Here is a 26,178-nt window from a genome sequence, read left to right on the forward strand (position 1 = left end):
TTCAAAAAAGCCCAACAAAATACTTTTAGCATAATATATCCCCCTCCACCCCCCCAATGAAACAGAGATATCTGAAATCAAAAATAGGCACAACATTATCTTCCTGTTTTGGACTACAGTGTACAAATATATAACCCTGGATTGCAGGAAAATGTTTCCAGCTGAATCCAGGATTTGGAGTCTTGGTGTAAAACTGAAAAACAAAAAGTAAAAAAGCCAGTTCACCAGGTCACAGCAGGAAGAAATGCCATTGTCCCAACTCCATTATAAGCAGCACAGGGGCATCCAACCCAGCAGAGCTCAGCTGCCTGACTGGATCTCAGTTCTCAGCTACTTGCTACCAGCCCTCCACAGGCAAAGAGGTAAGATCTATTTGGGTCACCTGCCCCAGAGCAGCTGCAGTGGCACCTTGCAAGCAGGGCATGTAGGTGTCTTATCCTTGGATGCTTCGTGGCCGGGGAGATGAATGCACAACCTGAGTTTAATGTCAGAGGGAACAAGGGGGAGAAGAAAACCTGATAAGCAATGCAGCAGATGCAGAAGGATGGTCTCCCTGCCAGAAAGAGGAGATACCCAGCAGTGCCTCCCACAACAGGTACCTGGCCCTGAGGTGGAAGCCAGAATCTGAGCAAGAAGAGAAGGCAACAAGCAAAGCTGTGAAAGCTGCCCGCACCTCCACTAGTTTGCCTCCTAGCAAGGGCTCAGCTAGTAATTGATTTTTTTGGTTGAATAACTGGACTGGAAACCTCTGAAAGTGTTGGTATGTGAGAGCAAGTGCACAAAGATGCTGATCCTAAAAAAACCCATTAGTTTTGCACTAAAAATATTTCTCCTCAAAAGTTAATGTAAAAAGTAAGAAAATATTGAGCTTCATCCCAAAATTGCCTTGTTTGCTTTTTAAATTAAAAACTAAACAAATTAAACCTTGAGATGAAATAAAAATATTTTGAAACTCAATGCCATAATCTTTTGTTCTGAAAATATTCAAATCATGTGGGAATATTTTTTTCTATTTATGTTTGCATTTCTGTTTCTGATAGTCCAGAAATGTCATGATCTTCAAAAATTAAACTGCCTAAAACACTTGCTTTGTAGTTTTCACTTACTTAAAGCAGCATCAAGTACAACAGGTAGATTGTGTGAGATAGCCCAAAGAGAGATGAAGGTGCATGATCAGAAACCCTCCAGGCTCCCTCCTGCTGAGACCTCTCCAGTGCCAAACTCCCAGTGCCTTCACTCATGCTGACTGCAGTAACCAAGGCAGCAATGGCAATGACAAAACAAATGGTCAGTACAGGGGAGAATTCTCATTTCAGGCAAAGCTTGGAGCATCTAAATAGAGCTCAGCATGTGCTTTGTGTCTGCAGTCTTAGCACAACTGCCATTCTGATTTCTCATAAATAGTCTAAGTGCTCACTTTCTCAAGAAATGTATCAAAGGCTGTAAAAGAAGGTGCTAGAACACTTAACTGCCAGGGCCCAGGCAAACCAGTATCATTGCAGTGTATATAAAAGTCTCCTGGGGGATAGGTTGGACATAAAAATTCAGTTGGATCATTAGGAGCCGATGATTTAACCGAGAAAGCAGTATAACTCTCAAAGCTGGCAACAGAAAGGCATAAACTGAGTTGGAGGAATTATTTAATGACTAGTAGACCAATAAGGGAGGTATTTCATTGCACTGTAAGATTCTCCACATCATAAGGAAACTGCAATTTATAAAATATGAATTGTTAGTGTTTTTCTACCCTGCAGCTAATTCTGGTCACGTCAGTGGCCTAAAAATCTTAAGAAAAACAAGCACAAACTGAAGTCAGAGGAGGCCAAAAGCCCTGAGTATTAAGCCTCTCTGGTACCAATCAGAGAAGAAGACTTTGGGGCCTGTGTAAGCTCTCTGTAATTTTGCACATATGGGAACTTCTTTGCCCCCTATAAAACCTGAGGATGTAAAGGACACCAGTGTCTGGCGCCTGAAGGTGCATTCAAGTCCCCAGAGTCACTGGGATGAAAAATTGTGCCTTGACTCAACCAGAGCCTTGTATCTCATTAATCTGCATCCCAGGACATCTGTTCCAGTTTCTTGCCCAAGCTGTGCTGCATGCACACCTCAGCAAGCTGGGCCCTGGGTTGGTGCCATGCAGATGTACAGTCTGGGCTGCCTCACCTCTTGTCCTGGGCTGCAGGAGATAAGAAGTGTCTGCACTACTCTTCCTCAACTTCCCCATCCCTATGCACAGAGAAACTGGCACTGCTGCAGAGCACTGATGGAAAAAGTGAATGAGGTACAGGCTATACCTAGTGCATCACACTTAGCACATTTAATTAAGACAAAATTATAAAAGCTGCCTTTTTCTTAGACAGCTGCAGAAAATAAATGCTCAGTCAGCTCCTGGTGGCTTTCAATGTGAATATAAACCCAAATGTCACTTTAAGCCTTTGACAATGCTACCCCAGAAAAAATCAAGTATGCAAACACATAAAAAGGCCAAATAAACAAACAAACAAACATCAACCCCTCATTTTTTTTCTCCCACCTATATATGTACCAAAGATTAGCAGGACATAGCAGCATTTTCAGATCCTGTCCTTTTTCTCTCTATTCCAGAGGACCAAAGGAAAGAGCAATCCCAGTGGCAAGAGCTCCTGGGTGGTAAGACAATAATGAATTCCCTTGCTGCTCACACCACAGAATGAAAGAAGGATGCCACAAGAAATGGGAGCACATTTGGTCATGAGAGCCAAGTAGCCTAATTTGGCTACAAAAAATCATGCTGGAGTCCTTGGTTTTGGAGCTCCATGGTGATTTCTTAGTGCCTGTGATGCTGTTAGGTTTTTCCACGGCCCCTTTTGAGCCAGGTCACTCTCTGCATGTACATTCTTGACTCACAGCAATGGGAGGCACATTGAGGAAGCTGAATGTTATCCGATGGTGTGAGGGGGAAGTTTCAAAAATGGCCAGCATTGATGCACTGAGTCCTGTTGAAGTTACTCTGAATTTCAGAATCAATTCACTCATTAAGGGAGATGAGCGAATGCAAAATGGAAAATGGTTCTCTGGGAAGAAACCTTGGACACAAGACAGTCAGACTACCAAGAACTAGAATATAGTCCCTTCTGAGCTGTTATATTTTCCCCCTGTCCTCATCAGGGAGGATTCTTGGAAGAGAATAAATTGTTCCTAAGAACCTTAATGGGAAAACCCAAACAATTCTCTTTGCAAAACACGTTTGGTTCATACTCTTTCAGCCATGCAAACATTTAATGAGTTCTGTGAAGTCTTCATTCCTGGCATTTTGACGCTACCAGATGCAGTCTTGGTAATTGAACCATGACTTAGATTCCCAGAAATCAATATTAAAATGGGAATCATGTGAGCACTAGAGAGACCACTAATGTGAATAAGCATACAGAGCACAAAATTACCAAAGTACTAACAGCAATATGCATGTGACAAATATAGATCTTGGAAGATTAGATAGGAATATCTCTATTGCTTATAGGAGCATTGATGATGACAAGTCTAAATGGAAAGGTTCATTTTCTACATGGTCCTTTATGCTAAATGTGTCTGTTTTGCCATTTAGTCAGTAGTTCTCTTCCTAGAACTGAACATTTTTATTTGGGAGCCTAAAGCATCATTAAGGACTGTATGGTTTTAATTCTCTGCAGACTGAGATGCTACTTGCTACCATTCAAAAGTCAAATGAGCTAAAATCAGAAAAAAAAAAGATGGGCATTTGTTTTTTACAATAACAATGAGGATCTTGCCATGTGCCTACCTGAAAAAATATGTTTCTTCTGGATGGACTTCCTGGATGTTTACAGCTTCAAAGGTGGGCATGCTTCTGTCCAACATTGATTGAGAGGTGCATTCTGCCAGGGAACTTTCCTGTTGATTGCAATGGGAATTGTTATCAAAAGACTTCCAGTTAAAATAAGTATCGTTAAAAATGTTACTTTTTAACATGAAAATTTTTCTTTTTAATAAACTTAAAAAAGGATAGGAGAAAAAAGTTTATGAAAGTTTTCTGTAAAACATTTAGAGGTACTTCTGTTAATTCAAAACAGTCTAAACGGCAAAGATTGTTTTAGAGTAAACAAATGCTTAAATTCATTGTTATGACTTTGTTTACTGAAGTGGAAATGTCTTGTACTTCACAGGAACAACCTATTAACATTTGGAACAATAATTTGTTGCCTTCCTTAAAAATCCCCCAAAAAAATCTTTAAAACAAACATTAGGGTTTTTAAGTACATCCAATGACAGTAGAACTCCATCTTCTGCTGGAAAATATATTTAAGAAATGAAATGCACCTGTTCCTTTAGACTATAATTTGATATATCCACGTGGAAAATTAAAAATGTCACTCCTGCCTCAGAAAGGCATATATTGCTATTATCACACATTAGGATTGAGTTAGAATCCCAAAACTCCCAGTCAAGACCAGACCACACAGTAGAAGATTGTGCTAAAATACAAAATTGTACATAATTCTAGTACAAATTTTATGGTGATTTGCTGCTAATTTTTTCCTGTGCTACAATGTCCACAGGTTTCTTATGTTTGTTAAGTTTGTGTGACCAAGGGAAAAACTAAATTAAGTCAGTACCTAACTGGAGTAAAAATCTCTTGACTCAGCAGTTGTTTCCTGTTTACCTGAGCTACTATATTGTATTGTAATTTTTTCAAAAAAACATCATTAAAAGGGATTTCCTAGTTTTTTTTTTCTAAATGATACAATGGAAATGGCCTCTGGTTTTGGCTGGGCTAGGGCTAATTTCTTCGCAATATTTGTTGTGGGGCCGTGTTTGGGATTTGTGCTGGAAACTGTCAATAATTCAGTGATATTTTGGTCGCTGCTGAGCAGCTCTTGCACAGCATCGAGGCCTCTGCTGCCTCTCACCCCACCCCACCAGCGGGGAGGCTGGGGCTGCACCAGGAGCTGGGAGGGGAGCACAGCCAGCACAGCTGATCCCAGCTGACCCAAGGGATAGTTCATCCCATATGGCATCATGCTCAGCACATAAACTGGTAGGAGCAAAGGACATTTGGAGTGCTGGTGCTCTCCTTCCCACATAACTGTGACATGTAATGGCACCATACTTTCCTGGAGATGGCTGAACACCTCCCTGCCCATGGGAAGAGGTGAATGAATTCCTTGCTTTGTGTGTGCAGCTTTTGCTTTACCTACTAAACCACCTTTATCTCAACCCACAGGTTTTCTCACTTTTTCTCTTCTGATTCTCTCCCTCATCCCACTGGAGTAGGAGGCAGTGTGCAAGCAGATGTGTGGAGTTTGGTTGCCAGTTAGGGTTAAACCACAACAAAAAACTCTTCAAAATAATGTGAAATCTCACAGCTAAAGGACACTTCAGTTGTTAGTTATTAAGATGACACTCCAGGTTCTGGAGCATCAGAGAAAACAGCTAATGATTTAGTTTTTCCTTATCATGGTCTGACTCTGTTCTTATGGTCTGGTCTTACAATTAATTAGCAAATATGTTTGAATGAGAGGAAAAGCACCTTCCCGTCCACATCTGCTGGATGCAGCCAAAAAGCACCTGGATGTTGCAGACTTTGAAAGGCTTTTTAACCTTATAACAAAGACACTGAGTTAATTTGGCCTGGATTTTCACAAATATGTATCTACAGCTAGATTGAGAGGTGCCTTGTATAAAACTCCTCCAGCTACTCAAGACAGAGGACATTGCTGCCTGGGCAGGCTGTGGTACAAGAGTAAGCTCCATCACTGTGGTACAAAGTGCCTGGTGTAATCCCTCTCTGGCTGACCTAAGACAAGTCAGTCTCAAGACAGCATAGGTTTTGCTGCCTACCTGCTTCTCTATGCTATATTTTTTAGCATATTATACAGGGAAACTTTCAATTGGCTTTCATCATTCTCCTTTGGTGTTTGTCAGAGTTTTCTAATAAATAATCTTTTCTGTCTTTGTTTGCCCTAGACTTTTCTTTTCCTCTTTTCTATTATTATTTTTTTTTTTTCATTTTGGAGTGAGGGGAGAGCGGGGTGTGTGTTTGTAGTGCCTGGTATTCTCATTTTCTTTTGCTTTAGAAAAACTGAGCACAAAGAACAAAACATTATTACTGTAGTCAATTCCTTCAGTATAGCTATTACAGCTATCAAATATTTGCAGTTCTGATACAAATTCATTGCTTTTGCTGCAAGGAAAGATCAGGCCTTGCTGGAGTGAGATTGTTGTTCCTGTTGCTACATACTGGTACAGTGTGGTTTTTATTTAGTGATTTATATTAACAAGGAAGAAAAATGGGCTTGGAACTTTCCAGTGACCAGACTGAAAGGAACACAAGCTGAAATATATTTTATTATAATAGTATCAGCCTGGCTCGGCGTTGCTTGCCTACATTGTGTTAATATGCAGGCAGCAGGTGAACTTGAAATGGAAGCACAAACATCTCTCCTTCCTGTAAACTTTTCATACTTTCCACCACAGTTTTAACCCAGGATAGCCACTTTGCAACTGAGGAAAAAACAACCAAACAATGAACCCCATATGAATAATCAACATATCCACAAAACAAAGACTTATGGTTCTGTGTTCTCTGTCAACCCTTGCCACATTCTTTCCCTTCCTCTACCCATGGCAGAGATCTCTGACCAGATCCAACAGGATACACACCTTCCCTAGTTCTCTGCCATCTGTAAGGAATTTACAATTGCCTGTCTCAGATGCTGTTAGGATCACTTAGGATCACAGAAGGGTTTTGTTGTGAGACAAGAACAGAATGGAGGGCAGGGAGGCCTGGCTTGAGGCCTGGCTTGGTCTGGCTGGCACATCCCAGGCAATGCATCCAGACAAGGGTTCCCATTGTGGCAAATTGTGTGCAGGGGCCACCAGCAGTCAAACAAGGCACCCAAGTCATGGGACAGATGGCATCATCTACCACCAGAACCCCCCCATCTGCCTGGTCTGAATAAGAGTGCTACCCAAGGCTAGGGGAAGAGGAATGAATCACTGCAAAGAGCCCACAAGGAAAGGCACCTCAGCTACCATGCTGAGGCCAGCTCCAATGGAATTGAAGGCAATTCCAGCAGTGGAAGATTGCTCACAACCCACCAACTCACAGAAACCCAGCGACTCAAAAGAACAGAAAGACTGAGGATGGGACTATTTAGCATTAGAAGCAAGAGAATAATTTCACCAATAAAATAAGAGAAACATGCTTCCTTAACTCTCTTGTTTGCTGAAAGGTATAAATAGTAAAAAGTTCTTCGCAACCTCAGAATCTCCACCACTGAGAAGCCCAGGGTGAAGAAGGACCAACAGGATGCCAATGGATCTGTGGGTGGTGAATACCTTCTGCTTTATCTCTGTCTCTCTGTTTCTCTCTCCCCCTCCCATTTCCTATTTCTTTCTATTTCTCTCTCACACATTTTATTGTTAAATAAAATCTGTACTGCTGACTTTGGCATATGTTCTCATTTGCACCTTTATTTGGGTAGAGACATCTCTCAACAAATCAAATCACTTTACTCTCAAGTCCAGATATTCCCCTCCATACTGTTGCAGAAATCATAATCCATTTGCCCTGCTGAAATTTAAACACGCAATGCTGGCGGAATTAAGACAAAAAAATACCTCAAGCTGTGTGACAGCAAGAACCATAACCACAACTGATGTGCAAAGAGAGTATCGCATGTTCTCACATTCAAATTTGCCACAAGTTTCTCATGCCTGTCAATCTTGTTTTGATTAGAACAGCTTCCAGGGCAGTCCCTGAAGCATTTGTAAATGAATCCTTCAAACAAACAAATATCTCACTGATGCCAGTAGTCCAGTTAAGTCCATTTCTCCTCTATGGGAATCTCTGTGAGCTCTCAAACAACCCAAAGCCATGGCAACTCTGACAAGACCCACATGAAATCTCTTTTCCAAGCTGTTTTGGGACTGAATAAAGGATCAGATAGATAATAATATTTTAGAGCTTTAATCAAAAAACAGAATAGGAAGTGCCTGATCAGGGAAGATTAATTGGGTTATATCCAGATTATACAGCTGATGCTGGGGAGAAATGAATTGTGCTAACACATGTGCTGGGAACATTCCTCCTGCCCTTCCTTGAGCAACCAGACATAGAAAACTCTTAAAGGTGTTTCTGCAGCTTTCTACAGAGTTGGATCTGCAGGCCTGAGTAAAAGGAGGGTGCTATAAAGAAAATTTAAAACTTCATGAAATTCCGTTCTGGAGCAGACCATAAAAGTAGAAATGGTGAGGGTGCAGTCCTTGACAGATTAGAGCTGATCACAACATATGAGGAGCAGAAGATTTGAGACCTCACCTGGAACTGCATCAAAGAAAGAACTTTGACACCATGAACAAGGACTCAGCACAGTTACCTAATTATGTAACTCAGTTTGGAATAAAATTACCTAGTTGACTGGAGCCTCCTCCTGAGGACATGCTTCAGGTTGGTTGCTGCCTACCCCTTCTGCCCAAACCGTTTCCCTGGCAGGTGAAGCTGTGCTGTTGCAGACTCTCAGAGTGGTCCCAGACAGCACAGGGAGGCACAGGATTAAGTTGCTGCCCCCAAGATAATTGCTCATGCACCAGAACATCATATAAATAACAAAAAAACATGCCACCAAGTTACTTCTCTTCTGGCAACCCAGGAGCTTTGCTCATGGTTCTGAAATCCATTCCAAATGCCATGTAGACTTTTAAGGCACTTATATCCCTCATTGGACATCACTCCTGATGCATATTCAGGACTGATCTTGAAATACAAGCCAAAGCTTATACTAGATGTGAGCCTAGATATTTGTACATTCAGACTGGAACCTCTGAAACCACAAGATGAACTGAACAAACTGTCCCATTCCAAAGTCTTCTACATATTTTATCTCTGGTACTAGACATTCCATAAATACATTAGAGTGTAGAGCCATATGCATGCAGCTTGTAAACTACAGAGGAAAGAAAGCATTAGAGAAGGACACATCCTTGATCTCTGACCCAGTCCACCATTCACTGGGCTGTTTTTGTCCCTAAGTAACTTTCAAACTCCCAGCCTTGGTCTCTACCACAAGTTCACAATTTCCAAGTAACCTGTAAAAACAGCACACAGAAAGAAAAATGGGATATAAGCAGTGACAGGAGATGAAAAGTATGTGGTGCACAAATCTAAGAAAGGATGGTCTAATGTTCTAATACATTATTCTTCTCTGTAAAATCTAAATAGTAAACTGAGCATTTGTGCTAAGCAACTATGAAACCATGTACTACCCTAACAAAAAGATGAGCAAGGTGGCAGAAATTTAGACTACCTAGGGAGGAATACATTGTACTTGTTGTGTTTTAGTGGGTGCGATTAACTTTCAGATTGGCTGAAAACTTAGTTTGCTGGAGGCTGAGGAAACACATGTATCAAGCTATCCCCAAAACACAGAATTTGCATGTTTGTACAGCATCTTGACTAGAATGGGTAAATGACAGAAAACTGTATTCATCAAGTAGGAGGGAAAAGGCCTGTTTGATACACAGAAATTCAGAACACCCTTAAGATTGCAACTCAAAGCATACCATTAATGCAGGCATAGCAAGCACATAAGTAGCAACAAAACAATCCATGGGGATATTGAGAAGGAAATCTGAAAATGCCAGGATTTTTTTATTATTGTTACTATTCAGTTTCCTAAGCCTTCAAGTTACTGACAAAATTTAATCCCTTAATTAAATTAGATTAGGTGTTACAACTAATTTGGAGAATGCAATCATAGGAGTCTGTCAGAAGCGAGGGTTTATTGCTGGCCAAAGGACTCACAGGGAAGGAACCTTGCTTTGCTGGAATTACACAGCATCTGCAAAGTGCCAACAGAGACTGTATTTCAGACTTCAACACATCAGAGTAGAACACAGACCCAGCACCATGTCCAGGGCAAGTCTCTCATCCCACCATGGGATCTGGTAGTATAACTTTAACTGGTCAAAAATCATGGCTGCTGATTCTCTGGAAACTATTTTCCACAAATACTGTTTCTATTGCATTTACTCAAAGCCTAAAACTCAAGAAAACTTGAGGAAGGTAGAAGCTCCCTAGGAACTTCAAATTGATTAGCAAAATGGATTTTCTGGTTCCCTCTAATTCCTATCACAAAACAAACACCAGGATTTCTATTGAGAAACTAAAATAATATTGGACAGGGAGGAAGGTGTCCACAATTTCTTCCCCGTATTGATTATTGTTCAGAAAAATATTCTTTGTCAAAGGCCCCAAATCCTCAATGAATTGCTTTTGATTCACCAACATTTCAGTGACTGCCAGACGCTTCAAACTTAAGAAATCAACACTTTCCAGTAAAACTTCACTTTTCTGTGGAGGTTCTGGCTCCCCAGAATTACAGAGGTTTTTGTGAGAAAACGTGATGAAATGGCTCTTTGATGCCGATCAAAGAAAATCGATTGGTGGATATTTCTTACTGAGACCACTAACAGAAACACTATCAAAATCCATTCCAACAGCTTCAGACACAGCAGAGAGACCAAGAGCTAAATAAACAGGCCACGAGATTCCCCATTTTCCTTTTGCAGAGTGCAGCACGGCACAGCAGCTGTCTTGTCCTCGCTCGCACAGTCCACTTTGCCTCTGTTGTTTGTGTGAAAGCAGGGAGTGAACCTGCAGGTCTGTTGTTCCAGCTTTCTCTGCGAGGAGGAAATTGTTTGACAGTGCCATAAAGCCTGCAGCATTTATTTTATGTCTGCTATCTACGCTCCACGCCTCTCGGTTAAAACAATGACTGACCTTGATAACTAAAATATGTTGGTGAGAGTAACATGGTTCAATCAATGACCTCAAACAGAGCCCTGGCAAGAGTTACTTCATATGCACAACAGACTAAAGGGGTAGAAAAAATAATGACATAAACCTCCAAGTTCTGCCTTTTAAGCTCCATTCCAGAATAGCACATTGATGTGCCTCAGAGATGCAGTGATTAGATTATCACTAGAGAATATGGTATTAGTTTGGGGAGTTGTGCAGACATTATTATTTCTTTTATGACAGCAGTTAAGGAGTTCAAATCATGCACTGTGAGACTTGAAATGGTGATTATACAGAAAGAAGGAAGAAGAAAAATCCCCACCCAGGGAGTTTACATTCTAAATGATTCTCAGATACACTAATTATTAGGTTGCCTGACATTTAATCAATCACTGAACAATTTAAATGCCTGACAGAAACGAAATATCTGTCTTTGATTTAGTATGAGCTGATTTCTAGCAGGAAAAACTTAAAACTGAATAAACCAATTATTATTCCCATTACCTCATCCTGAGTGACTCTCTGGGATGATAAAGCCATCTTATTGGACTTACAGCTGAGAAATAGACTTCTAAGGCATAAAGTTCTCCAGATGGATGCTTTTGGGGAATTAGTTGAATAAGAAAGATTTAATCCATCCAAAAGTCAGTATACTTAAATACATGATGAACATAAAAAACTTTCTGCTAATCCAAAGTGACAGGTACTAATAGGGTACTTAGTAGATTAATAGCTAGCAGGCTATGTTTGGGACCATGCTGTTTATTTCTATCGTATGCTTGAACGGATGCAGAAAATAAACCCAGTCCCTTAGGCACATTTAATTCAAGTGGACAAAAATGCATGATTGTACATCTAATCAGGCAATTGAACCTGTAAGTTTATCTTTAAGATGCCAAATTCCTTCCAGCTCTTGGGAGAAAAAGTCATAAACCAACTCTGGAAGAACTTTCTAATCACTGCATGTGGGGGTTTGCTGGTTTTCATTGCACTACCTTTTGTCAAAGGGAATTTTTCAGCTTCGGGGCACTGTCTTTTCAGGTCTTAATTAATATTGTGCACAGGTGCCATGCAGGATAATCACAGTCAATCACACAAAGGGTTATGAGTCTCTGAAGGACTGTTATTAAAGACAGTCACATCACAAAGCTATAGGCTAGAAGGATGAAAGTGTCACACACTATCCATTGTGGTTGGGGCTTCCCAGGTCTTCAATCTTTCCTTCTACAGAAGGATCAAATTTATTTAACCAGAGGCCCAATCCTTCAAAAAAATGGGGAGATGGGCAAAAATGCCTGAAAAGACTCTCTCTCACTAACACTCTTCTTTGATGTACACTGCAAACAGTGCACTTGATGAACAGAAGATATTCCTCACACTCCTGCAGTATTTTTGCAATTACAGTTTGGATGAAGATAGAGTCCAAACACCAGCCTCTGAAGTCCCCCAGGTTGGCACCAGAATTTGCAGGGGACTGGTGAGTAAAATGTAAAGGCAATGGTACTCTCTGTGGTTAAGAAAGAAGCACCTCTCCTTTTCTCTGACTGCACATTAGGATTCCAAGTCTAAGACCCTGCACCACTTACAGCACATGCTTTCATATGGTCACACACTACAGAAAATATTCAGTACAGCAATTTCTTCAAAACTGGCAGTCTGCTCCCTGCTAGCACTGCAGCTTGACAGACTCCCCCAAAAAGACTGAGCCAGATACTGCAAGATCTTCCATATTTATAGAACTAAATCAGGCTTCCCCTGTTGTTGGAAGAAGAGTTAGTGGGAGGATGCCTAGTGCATCTCAGCAAGCTCTTCGGAAACTGCAAGGATCAGTCTCTCTAGGCTGCTCTGCTCTCTGGCAGGCTGCTCTGAACAGCTCTAAAAATCCTTGGGAAATAAAGGAAACCAACATCTTTTCTTTTCTCTAGGTACCATTTCGGGTCTTCTGTTCTCAAAGGATATTTTTCTGCCTGCTAAGAAAGTTTGTCCTTGAAATCAAACTAACAGATTTTCCATGCAGTGGGAATTCCTATTTCAGCACACTCTGAGCAGTACTCATGCAGTAACACCAGAGGATGCAGAGAAGACCAAAGCAAAGAAATGCCAAAGATCATAATAACAACCACAAAAAAAATTCACCCTCAAAATCTCATTGTAAGCAGAAGCAACATTTGTAGCAACACACCAAAAGTTTAACTACCCCAATTTTCTGTATCCATAAGTGGTGAGCAGAAGACATATTAAAGGGAAAATACATTCATTTGTTAATAATTTAAAATGTTTTAATTTGCGCTGAAGAAACTGAAATGGAAGTAGTAAAGGCCTTATCTACATTAGGATTCCCTCTATGGTTCTCTAACATTGGTGCAACCATTGCATGCTGCCAAGGGTACATTTTTAAGTCGTGGAATCATTTAGGTTTGAAAAGACCTGTAAGATCACTGACTCTGAATAAATATACCAAGGTGGAGATCACAAATTGACCAAAAAAATCTATGCAAGATGCTTCCTAAAACTAGAAAAGGCATAATTGGTTTGCCAAGGGTCATGCTGGAGATACAGGATAGATGAAGGAGTTGAGCATTTTTTTTTTCATAGGTACTGTTATACTGCATTGCCTGCCAAATCATGTCTCCTTCTCAGCCATAATGGAAAAGTGAGATACAGAACCATAAACAAGAACCGTGGAACGTGATCACACTGCCATGAAAAGGAGCATGAGGATGAGAACCTCTTGACTTCTGTCAACAGAATCAAAGCAACAGTAAACTAACAAGGAAACAATAAGGCATTAACAAGTCAGGTATGCCATGCTTTCCTGGGCTTGGGTTTTTCAGGTGTTTATAAACTAGACACTACATAGACAAAAAAAAAAAATCAACAAAACAAAATAAAACCAAAGAACTACCTCTGAATATCTGCCAGATTAGTAATATGGAAGCAATTCTTTTTGCTTACACTGAAAAAACAGAGGAGGTAAGTAAAGAGCAGAAAAGGTTTTCCGACAGGGTCATCAGAGTTCAGGCATGAGCAAGGGGAAAGAAAGCTCAGTTCCTGCATTAGAAAAGCAAAATTCTCACTGTATAGAGCCACAAGTGGCATAAAAGTATAATAAAACAAAACACAGCTGAGTTTTCATCAGCTAGTATTAACTAGAAAAGAAAAGCAAAGCTACTCAGGAAAGCTTTTCTATTTGCTGGACATAACACAAAGAAAGTAGTAAGAATTGCTAGTTAAAGAAAAATCAAACAGTCAAACACCTCAAAGAAAACAAAACAAAACTGTGACTGTGAGGGAAAAGTCTATTATTTCCTTTTTTCAGTAGATACCATATTTTAATCATCATTTCAGGACAACCCCAAATTTTGAAAATTTGTATACTTAGTTCATGGAGGAGAAGTAAAGACACATATACTCTTAAGGAGGTTGTAGCAGAACTACCCCAGGTATTTATAATCAACAGACTCAAGACTCTGGAAGCAAACTCTGTCACTGAAGTAGAAGATGCAAAATTCCATCTCAGCAGATTTCTACCTCCATGTTTCTCAAATATTTCTCCTTACAACGAAGACTATGATCATTTAATCCAGTGCTCAGTGTCTAAAATCTAAGTTGTTGAAAGGCATCTTTTCTCAACTTCAAAGGTTAGATTTATTTTTTCTTCAGAGGGTCCTACATTTTCATCAGTGAACTAGAGCCCCCCAAACAAAAATTTACTTACAGAATGTATTAACAAGGAGTTTCCAGGTAAAACTGTAACAAATTCCAAACACACCCTTAAAAATGTATCATTTTCTGCTGCCCCATGTTCAAGTGCACACCACTAATCACACGCAAAAACCTGCTTTTGCAATTTCCGGCTAACAACCGTATTCTAGCAATCTATTTGTGCAGATGGGCAGACAGGATGGGGTTGCAGAAATGCCCAGGACTGTCTGACAAACAAAGATTTCTATAAACAGGTGTGTGCTGATTTTTTCTTTTCATGGTGCATAAAATGAGGGAAATTCATGCAAAAATTAAGGCAGCCTGTTTTGTAAATCACACCTTTTAGAGTCCAAAGTGTGAACAGTCCTACTCCACATAGAGGCATTCATCACAAAAGATTTGGAAGGAAAAAAATTCTGTAGGTGGGAGAGGTTTCTATATTTGCAGATCTAATCTTAGTGCAGCTGTTTTGCAAGAGTTTTCCTACATTTTACTCTTGCTTCCAAATTACCTCATAGAAGAAGAGACTTTCTTTTTTCCTGCCTCATTGATACACCATGTTTTATTTATCTAAACACATAGGAAAAAAGCACACCACCTTTGCTAGAAGATGAAACTCATCCTCTTCCTTCCAAAAAAACTATTTGGTGAAGGGACAAGGTATCAATTGTACCATGACACCACCTCAAAGGAAATCAGCAAGTACAGCTCCTCCTCAATGATAATCCACTCAAACAAGGACTACACATTAATTAGGAAGAATTAAATATGTTCTAAAGAAACTTGGTCCAAACTGCCAATTAAATGCAACCTGAGCTTATTAACATTTTCACAAAGCTAGGAAAAATTGGTTTCAATCAGCTTTATTCACCTTCACAGTCCTTTTTCTGTTTTGAGTTCTGGCCAGAGATGAGAAACAAAGCAGCAAAAATGCTATTAAAGGGGCAAAATGCTGTTCTTGCTGAATTTATAATACACAAAGGGTTCATTACCTCAATCACTCTCATTCTCAAAATGACCAGTCTCTACCAGGCCATACCAACCTTCTCTCTAATTCTAATTTCTCTTAATTTAGGGAAAGCTTTGATATAAATCATCAAGCTATAGCTCCAAGTCTCCCTCTACGAGGTTTTAAATGTGGGAAGACAAAGAAGAAAATTGTTCTAGTACTTCCTGATTGCTTTTTAAAGCAATTTAAAAGCATTGAATGGTCTCTATTACCAATTCCCACAGAAAAGAGTAAAGCACTAGAACTACAGCTCTACTTTCCTTTCTTTGGGCTAGAGAGAAGATGTCAAAAGAGTGACTGGGCATCTCTCACCCTAGGGGCATTAGGCAATGCTAACACCTCTCCTATGGAAATGAGTGTAGCAGCATTCTGCTTACAAAGCTGAGAGACGAAACACATCTTTGTGTTTTAAGTCTATAGAGATCAGGAACTCATAAAATCTGTCCCCCTGAGTAACACAATTTCACTCACTGAACCAAGAAATGGTATCGCAAAAGAATAAAACAGAAAAAAAAATCCCCTACAACTTGATCTGAGAGATTTTTCACATGCAGAATCTTTTCTTTTAGTTCCATAAATTCTGTTGCTGAACATCCTCACTCCTCAAACTTGCTCCCTTTATCAACAGGGATTTCTCCAACATGAACTTCTAGTCTCTCCCTGAATAGTGGCAGACCTGTGCCTTGACAGAAATTTTCTGTTTCATTGTCACAGCACAATTCCAGCTGGCAAAGCGTTCAACTAGCCACAATCACAGCTCTGCCAGCTCAGCATGACATTGTTTTCTCCTCTGTCTGGAAAAGCTGGTAACGGACCAGAAAATGGATTGATGCAAAATAGACCAAATCCCAGCATAAAGAAATAGCAAACATTAATTAGATCAGAACAGCTTAAATGTTCTCTATACCAGACTGTAAATTTGTTCATAATTTGATTTATTACAATTTGTTGAGGAAAAGTTCAATTGCTGTGTGTTCAATCAACCTTGGATGGTCAATTGTTATTATCTCATGTTTCCCTTCATTGTCTGTTACACTATTTGAATTGTCTTCAAAATTAAACACATCTAAAAATGTCTAAAGCCACCCAAACCCAAATACTATCAGAAAAGTAAAACAAACAACCCAAACAGTTTCACTTTAAAACAGCCTGGGAATCACAGCTGCATGAATCCCATAATGGGATCTGAGGCTTAAGAACTACAGAACACATGTTCAGGGACCTAGGTCCCCATTGATCACTTACATGACAGGATATAAGAATCATGAAGATCAGGTTCTGCTGCTAAATGCAGCTATCCCAGTTATTGAAAAGATGAAGGGGTTGTAAGATCGCCATAGGCTTTCCTCAGAGGGATCCACTTGTTTAATTGTTTGAAGTAGGACCACTTTTTTCTATCTTTAGATGTTTTTGTGCAGAAGAAATAAAAATAACTTCCTTCAAACAAAACAAACAAAAAAGGTGATATAATAATTCTATACATGTGGTAAATTATTGATGTCACAAACACATTTCCTAAGAGTTTTTGCTATTCTTCAGTGCTTAATTTGTGAGGATTTGTCAAAAAATGAAACACTTATAAATCTCTGATGAGTTCTAAGTTCATCCCCAGAAAATCAGACATGTCCCACTGGCTAAAACCCAGGATTTTTTTGCTTCACAAAACATTTTACATTCCTTACACCAATCTTATGCAGACTCTCTGCAAGCCAAAAAGCAACACTGTGAATTTAAATGGCCCTGGAAGTGATTATTGCTTTTTTTAATTGCTGTTCCACAGCTGGAAATCTTACCAAGGTCACCTCAGTAAAATTATCCAAGTGACTGACAAGAAAAACAGAAAGAGCTAACTACAATAACTCCAAAAAAACCCCACCCTGAGAAATCTCAATTAAGTATCTCAATCTACTGGAGGTACTTAACATAGCAACAGGCTTCAGGAACTCAGAAGACAGAAAAACAACACAGTCTGAGGGGAGAGACTCAACACAATAGAAACTGGCAGGTGATAGCAGCTTCATTAAAGACACAGCTAATTTGTATTCAAGTGTCATAGTAATGAAGCTATCCTCCAAAACTTCAGTCAGTAACTCCAGTAAGGTTTGTACAGAACTTCCTAACCTGAAAATTTTGCAGTTTGACTCATTCCAAAGCTCTGCATGGATTTTCTAACGATTTCCTTCTCTAGGAGCATGCCATATAGAGACAAAAGCAAAAAAAAGATACAACACAAAATTTAAGTGAACTTTTTTTTTTACTTCACTGTAACTGCATTTCCTTGGAGTACCAGCAACACAATGCTTCCCAGTGCAAAAGGGATTTAAACATACTAGAGAAAATTAACCTGTTATACTTACATTGAAAGATAACTTGCTTTTTCTCATGAACCATATACTGTTGTCATCATATTGCAAAAGTTCTCATACCTCCTCACAGTACTGACTCCATCTCTCTTCACAGCACAACCAACAAACTCCAACTCTCCTCACCCAGCTAACCCATTCTTTTGTAGCACTCATCTTTATTGGGCACAGCTGTGGCCTGTTAAGGGCAGGCCTGTTCCTAATCTTTGGTGATTAGTACAGCTGCAACTCCTCAGAGGTGAGATTACCTTCTGCACTGCCTTTATATTCTTACATCCTATCCCCCCACAATATACAAAATAACACTGTGCATTAAAAAGCAGTTCCTTAAAAGCTGAAGGCTTGAAGGACACTGAGTGCAAATGTTACATGCCCTAAGCACAGCTACGGAGTGGCAGGTCTGGAGCTGCCAAACATGCATAGAGTAGGTCAGCATTTTTGTTCCAGTGAGGAGACCCACAGTTTGGGTTCTGTATAATCCTGAATCTCACAATAGGGTTGTTCTACACACACTGGATGCATATTGCTCTCCCCTTACGCACCCCCTGAAGTCAGTGCAAGTCTTTACTCTTAAGTCAATGACACAGTGGCTAAGGCTGTGGGGCTCATCTCTTTGTAAACAGCTCTAGGACTCTGGCAATAAGAACAGAACTTGAAAGCTCATTGTGGATGGATTTGATAGCACAAACACTACTCCATAGTTCTATACTGTGTCTCTCCTTCCACTGGGGTTATCATATGATGATTATTATTAGGAAAATAAAGTCCCATCTCTGAAGCAGAATGTGTCCAAACAGGCTGTTATGATGAACCTTCCACAGGAAAAAGGTGAATAATTTCTTGGAACTCACATACTGTGTATCAGACAGGAACATATGAAAAATACATGTATCACTGCTGCGAAGAACCCTTTGTTTTGTGCCATGGTTTAAAAAAGAGCTATTTTTATCCAACCTAACTTCTTGCTTTTCCATTCAGTTTCATCATTGACTTGAGCCCAATTCAAGAAAGAGCCATGCCTATCTTTGAATTCAGAGGAAAGACTGCTCTGTCTGGAAGTCCTACTGCTCCTGCACGAGTGTGCCTTGCTCACAGCACATATATTCAGTTCATGTATCTTATTTATTCATTTGTTATTCTCTCCTGTTTTGACCCTTATTGCTCTCTGGAGGCACCAAATGTACTTGCAAGAGAAAATAAGTTTCCACAAGAAAGGCAGCAGCAGCTCTGGGTTTCTAGGTCCCTGACAGAGAATTTAAACCTACCTGAATCAGATGTCTAGTGAATTCTGTAACAAACGAAGTGAAACTGTTCATGTTCATTCCTGTTGAAATACACGTCTAATTTAAAAATAGGATCAGCCTGATCTTTGGATCGTCAGGGTTGTTTAGAAGAAGCCTCCCTTGCACTTCTCACTGCAAATCAAGCATTGATTTCCTTCCTTCTTTAATTTTTTTATCTCCCTCTGAAAGTTACTTACAATCAAAATAATAAACAAGTAAAACTCCATTACTCTGGTCTCACTCAAAAAATCAGACAGAAGAAAGGCAATGGGAAACCCAAGTCTTTGGTGAGACTGAAATTTCTCAACAATTTCCCAGTTTCTCAGCAGTAACTGACAGCTAAGAACAAGTATTCAGTGACATTTGGAAAATAATCTGATGCAACTTCACAAACCAACCAGCTTTTCAGCCTACCATTTAAAGCCTGTTGAAGCCAGTGGGATCGAGTTGGATTAGTGGAAGACATTTAAATCTCACATGAGATTAGCTTTCCTTTATTTTGCAGTTCCATAAACACTCAGGCAGCCACTTCTCTGATCCCTGCAACAGGCATGCCTTATAGAGGGGTGTTGGTCTCTTTTCCCAATTAATAAGTAGCAGGATGAGAGGAAAACTGCCTCAAGCTGCACCAAGGAAAATTTAGCTATTGGGAAAAATTTCGTCAGTTACCATCCCTGGAGGTATTTAAAAGACATATAGATGTGACACTCAGGGGTGTGGTTTAGTGATGGACCTGGCACTGTTTTGTTTATGGTTGGACTCAGGGACCTAAACAGTCATTTCCAACCTGAATTATGACATGGTAACAGATTGAGCCAGCTGCCTGGCACCCCTTTTACACTATTTTTCAAAGAGCTCTTTCACAGTTCTCCCTCCCTTTCGAAGGGGCTGTTTTCACTGACAGGGAACACCCTGAGAATGACACAGCTCATCATGCTATTCACAGGCATGGCCAACATGCCATGTCAGGTTGGTTTTGCTCTGTGAAGCTCAACTCCAGCCTCCCAAGACCTACTGGGGAGTGCTTTGCTTCAGGATTTGGCACTGTCACAGCTCAGGAAGCCAGGACTCAGCAGCAGTATCCATGCCACCAAAGGAAACAGAGAGCCCTAGCACAGACACAGAACCATCTACACAGTGCAGCTACAGGAATAGCTTGGGCATGGATTTGGCCAGGCCAGTTAGAATTGCGCCAAATATTTTCAGGACACAAGTAGGGCATTATCAGGACCTGTTGGTGGGTTTGATGAGGCTGTCCAAAATGGTGAGAGAGGAAGATTTAGCAAACTGTGAACTGAGCCATGACCCTCAGATTTACTGTTATGCTTGGGAGTACACCACAACCTATTTTACTTAATAACAGGGACAGAAAATGAGAACAGTCAGCTGTTGCAAATTTTGACTCCAAGACTCTAGGTGTGAGCAAAAGCCCAAGAAAGGGGTCTGAAGTCATCACTGCTATAGCTGTAGATTCTGCACCAATAGAGTGCAGAATCACTTGCTGGGATGGGCCTAGCCATCCACAAATGCAGCCATATAAGTGGGGTTTTTGGCATTTCTCCATGGTCTGCTGCAGTCTGAGCTGACTGCAGTCACCCAGCTTCTTCATGCACTGGATCTTTGTGCAGATCTGGGCAGTAGCCTGGGGGGAAATTGTGTTCTGCCCTCACTGACACATGGCAGGGAGTAGCCAGGTGCAACCCAGAAGCCTCCCAGGCCTGGTGGAGCCAAGGTCTCAGGTATTTCCTAAGGCAGTTGCGAGGTCCATGAAACACACTGAGACATTTTTCTGCCTCTGCCCAGAGCCCTGAATGCTGAGATCACAGCTCTGCAGCCAGCTCTAACTCATCTCTTCATCTCACAGACCCTCCCAGCCAGCACACTGTGCCGCAGCAATAGCAGGGCCCACGAGCATTCCTGACCAGCACTCATTTTTCTTCAGAAAGATGCTGGAGCATAAACATCATTCAACATGAGCAGCCTTTTCTTTCCCTTCCACAAAGAGGCATTTAGCTAGGCTTGGCAGAGGGAGGTAAGCCTCCGGGAAGACATTATCCTGACAGCAAACACTGGTGACTGGCTTTGTGTGTATGTATGTGTGTGTTTGGCAGACTCTGGATGCTAAATAAATATGGGTTATTAATAAAGTGCTAGCTGGAGATGGAAAATAAGATTGAATGCTTCGTCTTCCAAGAGCTGTTTCAGGATCTTAGGGGGGAAATAAAGAAGTAAGACAATGGAAAATGGAGAGCCACAGGGGAAGAAATGGGGTGGAGAAGGGAATTCAATAAAGAGGAAAATAGCAACAAGGAGGCGGCAGTAAATTTGGTTGGTTGTAAAAGAGGCTCAAGCAAAAAAAGGGGTAACAAAATAGCACTGGTATAAACAAAATGTCAACCACCTCTTGCCCTGCTGTGATTCAAAACACCATATGAAAACACACTACATTGGCCAAGAACACTTTGGGAAAGTGGAGAAGGAGCAGGAGGCAAGCAAATAATCCGAAATGGAAAAAAGAAAATGCGAGAAATCCAGGCAAAATGTGCCCAGAGAAGGAGCCCCCATAACACAGGGGGCTTTAAAGTGCTGCAGGACTCTATAGAAATGAGAAGAGCCCCAGAAGGGCTCTGCACCAGCCTTCACCCCATTGACATCCTACTCAGCCCAACCACAGGTTTCACCTTCTCTTCTGTGCCCCAAGTCAACAAACCAGCAGGTTTTCCTTCTACTTCGCCATTTTTATGACCTAGTCCAACTTACACACTGCACATCATCCCTCCTAGGAGCTAACCACGCCATGGTTACTTCTGTGGCAGCGCTGTACTGTCAAACAGTCACACTACAATAACCTAACTTTGCAAATTTCTAATAATAGCATTTAGTACTACAACAATCCTTAAACTTGGACTGTGTGGATTTTAACCTAACAAGTCTTTACATTTTATGCTTCTTAATTAACAGCAGGGCTACTTTTCTGGATCATCACATGGTACACTGCTATATCTATCTTTACATAGGTGTAATTTCCTTTTATTTTTTTGCCAAGCAACAAAGCACTTCATTAATTAGGTCTCTTGAGCCTACTTCTCTTCTACTTGTGCTACAATAATCCTAAAGCTGTCATACAATTAATAAAGACTACAGCTCAGAGTTACTGTCATATTTTTGACCATGGCTATAGAGTGTTTCAAATTTGGCTGCTTAGACTTAATGGTGCCAGTGAGCAGTCTTGATTTTAGAGACAGCATCTACAACTCTCCTGGTTTTAGTGGCGGGTTTGCAGACATAAATAATACAGAATCTCCATCATTTACATTCTTTTTTTATAGGAGTGGAGACTCTTATCTCCGAGGGCTCCCGAAGCCTAACCTGCAGCTATTTCTTTAATTCTCACCATCATAAGTCACCAAAAACCCTTTATTTGGAAAAGCACATCATCACTATGTTTCAACTTTACTCGTGCAGGCTTTGATCTATCACCTTTGTTCTTCAAGATGAGATAGAGATTGAAACAATCTTTCAACACAATGGCATCAGAAAAAGACCACATTTTAAAATAAGCCTATTAATTCCACACCACTCAATTCACACGTGACATAGGTGGGCTCACTGCCTCATTTTACAGAAATCCACACATGCTGCCTCAAAGAACACTGATTCAATGGGCCATGAATAACTTATCTGCATATGCACACGGAGGCCAGGACATGTGGGAGGCCATGTTGTTGCTTCATACACTGTGAAAAAACTCCATAAACTGGTCAGCTGTGTTTGTGTGTCAGGGAGATGCCACAAACCTATGCCAACCATCCGAATTCAAACTACTCACTGCCACCCAGCAAAGATAAAGGGTATAAAAACCTAAAAGGTAGGGCAGTAGGAAACCTTCCTACTGCCAGCCTTACTCTGGAGCACCATTACCAGCAAGGGCTTAGTAAAAAACTGTTCACACTCCAACAAATGCTGTTCAGAGAGAGAGAAGGTATCAGTCCTTTGCCTTCCCCCTCACAGCAGGAGTGCATAATACCCCTGTAAGGACAACACAAAATGGGGCCCTTTTTAAGTGGCTTTCAGCCTTAGATCTTATTTAAGCACTGATTTCTACCCCCATTACTGATGTTTTCTTCTTCTCAGGTTTGAGACCTTTGCATGAAAACCCTATGATTTAATTTTTCAAGCACTGTATGATGCAGTATGTACTTCATGGCTCTTAATTTAAAGCATATTAGTGGGTGCTTATAGTAGGCTTGTGGAGAAATATGAGCTGATTTTACAGAATTAGGTGAATTTGCACCTATTTTGATAAATACATCAGCTGAAATAAAATATATTAATAAGGCAAGCATTCATTATCCTGTGCCAGCTAATGAGGTGGTCATTTGTATTTCAACTAGTTGTGTCTATTTATGACTCAGAAATCAGTTTTATGCATAACAATTCTGTTTGAAATGACATCAAAAGCCTGAAATCAAGGCATTGCTGCACACAGTGTGAAGGCGACAATGACAATTCTGTTTTGTTTTATTATTCAAAGAAAGAATTTCCAAGAAAAATGCCACTGGAGGCTAAAACACTATTAGAGATGTCTAGCATACAAAAAGCTCAATTCTGTGAACACTAAACAAGGGGCTCTGCAGAAATAACTGTTAGCTGCAGAACTGACTTCAATCTTTCAGGCAAAACACTTGAAAAAATTTTGCACAAAAAACCAAAACTCTCATTGACAAAGGATCTCTTCTGCAGGCTTTACTTACAGTTCTGTCCTTTGTCCAACACAAAGACAATTTCTCTCTTCAACAGACAAGGAAAGAATAGCTCAAAGCCCATGAAAAAGAAAATCTCCCCCTCATCTCAATTAAGTATCAGGGTACTTCAGCATCACTATGTATAAATATTTTTGAGCCCCTCTTGTAAGTGGCATGAAGGATTGCAGCTAGTCTTTGTGCAACAGCCTTGCCTTCCTTGGTCCTTTTTCCCTAGAATCATCTGTATTTCCTGATGGGTGAAGGAAATCACCATTGCAGCTTAGAAAGCCACATCAGCAGCCTACTCACTCCCCATGCTCCTGCAGCTGCTTTTCCTTGGTGCCCCCCTCTTGTTTTTTAGGGCTGGAGGAATAGGACAATATCTCCTGTTTTTCTCTACTTCTGTTGGTTTGCTCTTTAGGAAGGGAAAGAAGGCTTTTATGTGTATTTCTCCAACCCAGAATGGGCAGCAGAGACCTGTTATCCTGCAAAGTCCAGGCCACAGCAACAAGGGTGAGTGTGGAGTGCCCCAACCCACCATCCTGTTGAGCACTCCCTGCTTGCACTCCTGAACAGAGCTAAGAGCAAACACCCAAGTGAGGGGTCTGAGCCAGGCAGGTAGCCACTCCTGCAGGGAGGAGAAATTCTGCTGGAGCAAAGGGGTTATTGACATGAGTATAGTCTGCTCCTGTGACACAGAGCCTGCAAAGGGAAGAAATGTGTGAGACCACTGTGCACGTCACACACAGCCATTCTCAATTACCCTCACACCTGAGGACAAGCTGCTGCCATCACCAAAATCTGTTTCACTTCAGGCATTTTATGTTGCACTCTTCCTGCCAAGCAGTTCCTGCAACCTAGGGATGAGATCCACTTTCCTCTCTTCCCTTTTGTTGTGTTTTTTTTTTATTATTATTAATCTGTTTACTTTAAAAAGCATGCATATCCCACAGAGTGACATGCAAGAAAAAAATTAAGAAGATTGCTGATGCAAGACATCCTTCTTCCAGGTATTCCACCTCAAATTTCATCAACTTTGGAGCAGATGCTGCCTGCAGTGGAGAGCAAATCTTCAGATGATTCATGGCTGGGGATTTCTAGCTGCCACTGCTTGTCACCACATTGCTCAGAGGAGCTTATAAGCTTGCTGAAGGCAATAAAAAGCTTCCTAAACCCTGCTCATTCATATAGTTTCTACTTTGGTAGCATGTAAGAATCTACAGCCAACACAACACAAACAGAATGAAATTTTCTCTACACTTTAGCAAAAGAGTTTTTGGTGTTGGAATTCAAAATGTATACCAAAGGTGAAAAGGCTTGGTATTTGCTCAAAAGGATTCCCTGTCTGGAAAAGGATTGGATTTCTTTGTCAAATCCATTCTCTTTAACGTGCTGTGGCCTAACACTATTCTTAACCAGCAGTGCTGTTTCTTTGTAATAAGTCTTGACTTTAAAAATCTCCACCTATGCCTGTGAAGGAAGCACAGCCTGATGGAGAAAAGCTGGTGACAGGCTCATGGAAGAGGAGCCCTGCATGGCACAGAAGGCTCAGCCCAGTCAAATGCTGTGTCCATGCTCCCCAGAGCACACCTGTCCACAGGGTTTATCCATGCAGACAACACACAAGAGACCAGGAATCAAGGGCAGAGGCAGAAGCACACTCATGCTGAGTGATCCCCTTGGTGGAGTCTCCCCTTGGAGACCCCGTCAGAACAAGGGATCCTTTGAAAAAAACAAAAAGAACAAACCAGCTATCAAGCTCACTGCTTTGCATATCTCAGGGGTCTGATCCAAAGCAACTAGTGGAGCCAAGTCAACCAGCTGCCTTTGAAAAGAGGTATTATTTCAAACCCCCTGGGGAAAAACATGTTCATCCCCTTCATAGTGATCTCAGTAGGCAACTGCCAGGGCAGCTGTTTCTGCTTATTCCTCCCCATTCCCCCAGATATACTGAAACCTTTACAAGCAAGTAGGTTCTCCCTACTGATGGGAATATTCATATTATGAAACATATCTCACAAAAGAAGGTTGAACACGAGAAGCAGAGGAATAGCAGCACCTCAAAACATTATTCCTGGGAAGAAGAGCATAGGCTGTATATGGGCTCTGCACGAAGCTGTATCTCAGAGTACAGAACATCTTGGGATTACAAAGACCATCTGTTTGAACCCAGTCAGAAGTTAGAGCAGACACAAAGGCCAGGCTTTCCTACCACTATAAAAACCTCAGTCTGTGCTCAGGACTCTTTTAAATGCAAAATATCAGCTAAAATATGATA

At 40.8% G+C, this 26,178-nt stretch overlaps 1 long non-coding RNA gene across 3 annotated transcripts in view; it reads right to left on the reverse strand.

The window, feature by feature from the left end:
• The window catches only part of LOC135447392 (uncharacterized), a 240,880-nt gene that overhangs the window by 83,120 nt on the left and 131,582 nt on the right, over positions 1-26,178 (reverse strand). For 2 of the 3 annotated variants that reach the window (XR_010440090.1, XR_010440091.1), the window contains exon 2: positions 3,779-3,888. This is a non-coding gene — a long non-coding RNA (uncharacterized LOC135447392). Of the gene's footprint in view, positions 1-3,778; positions 3,889-17,866; positions 17,984-26,178 lie in introns of those variants that run through there. The other variant, XR_010440092.1, reaches the window with a different exon arrangement.

This window comes from Zonotrichia leucophrys, chromosome 4, assembly GCF_028769735.1.
Source record: "Zonotrichia leucophrys gambelii isolate GWCS_2022_RI chromosome 4, RI_Zleu_2.0, whole genome shotgun sequence".
Classification (NCBI taxonomy): domain Eukaryota; kingdom Metazoa; phylum Chordata; class Aves; order Passeriformes; family Passerellidae; genus Zonotrichia; species Zonotrichia leucophrys.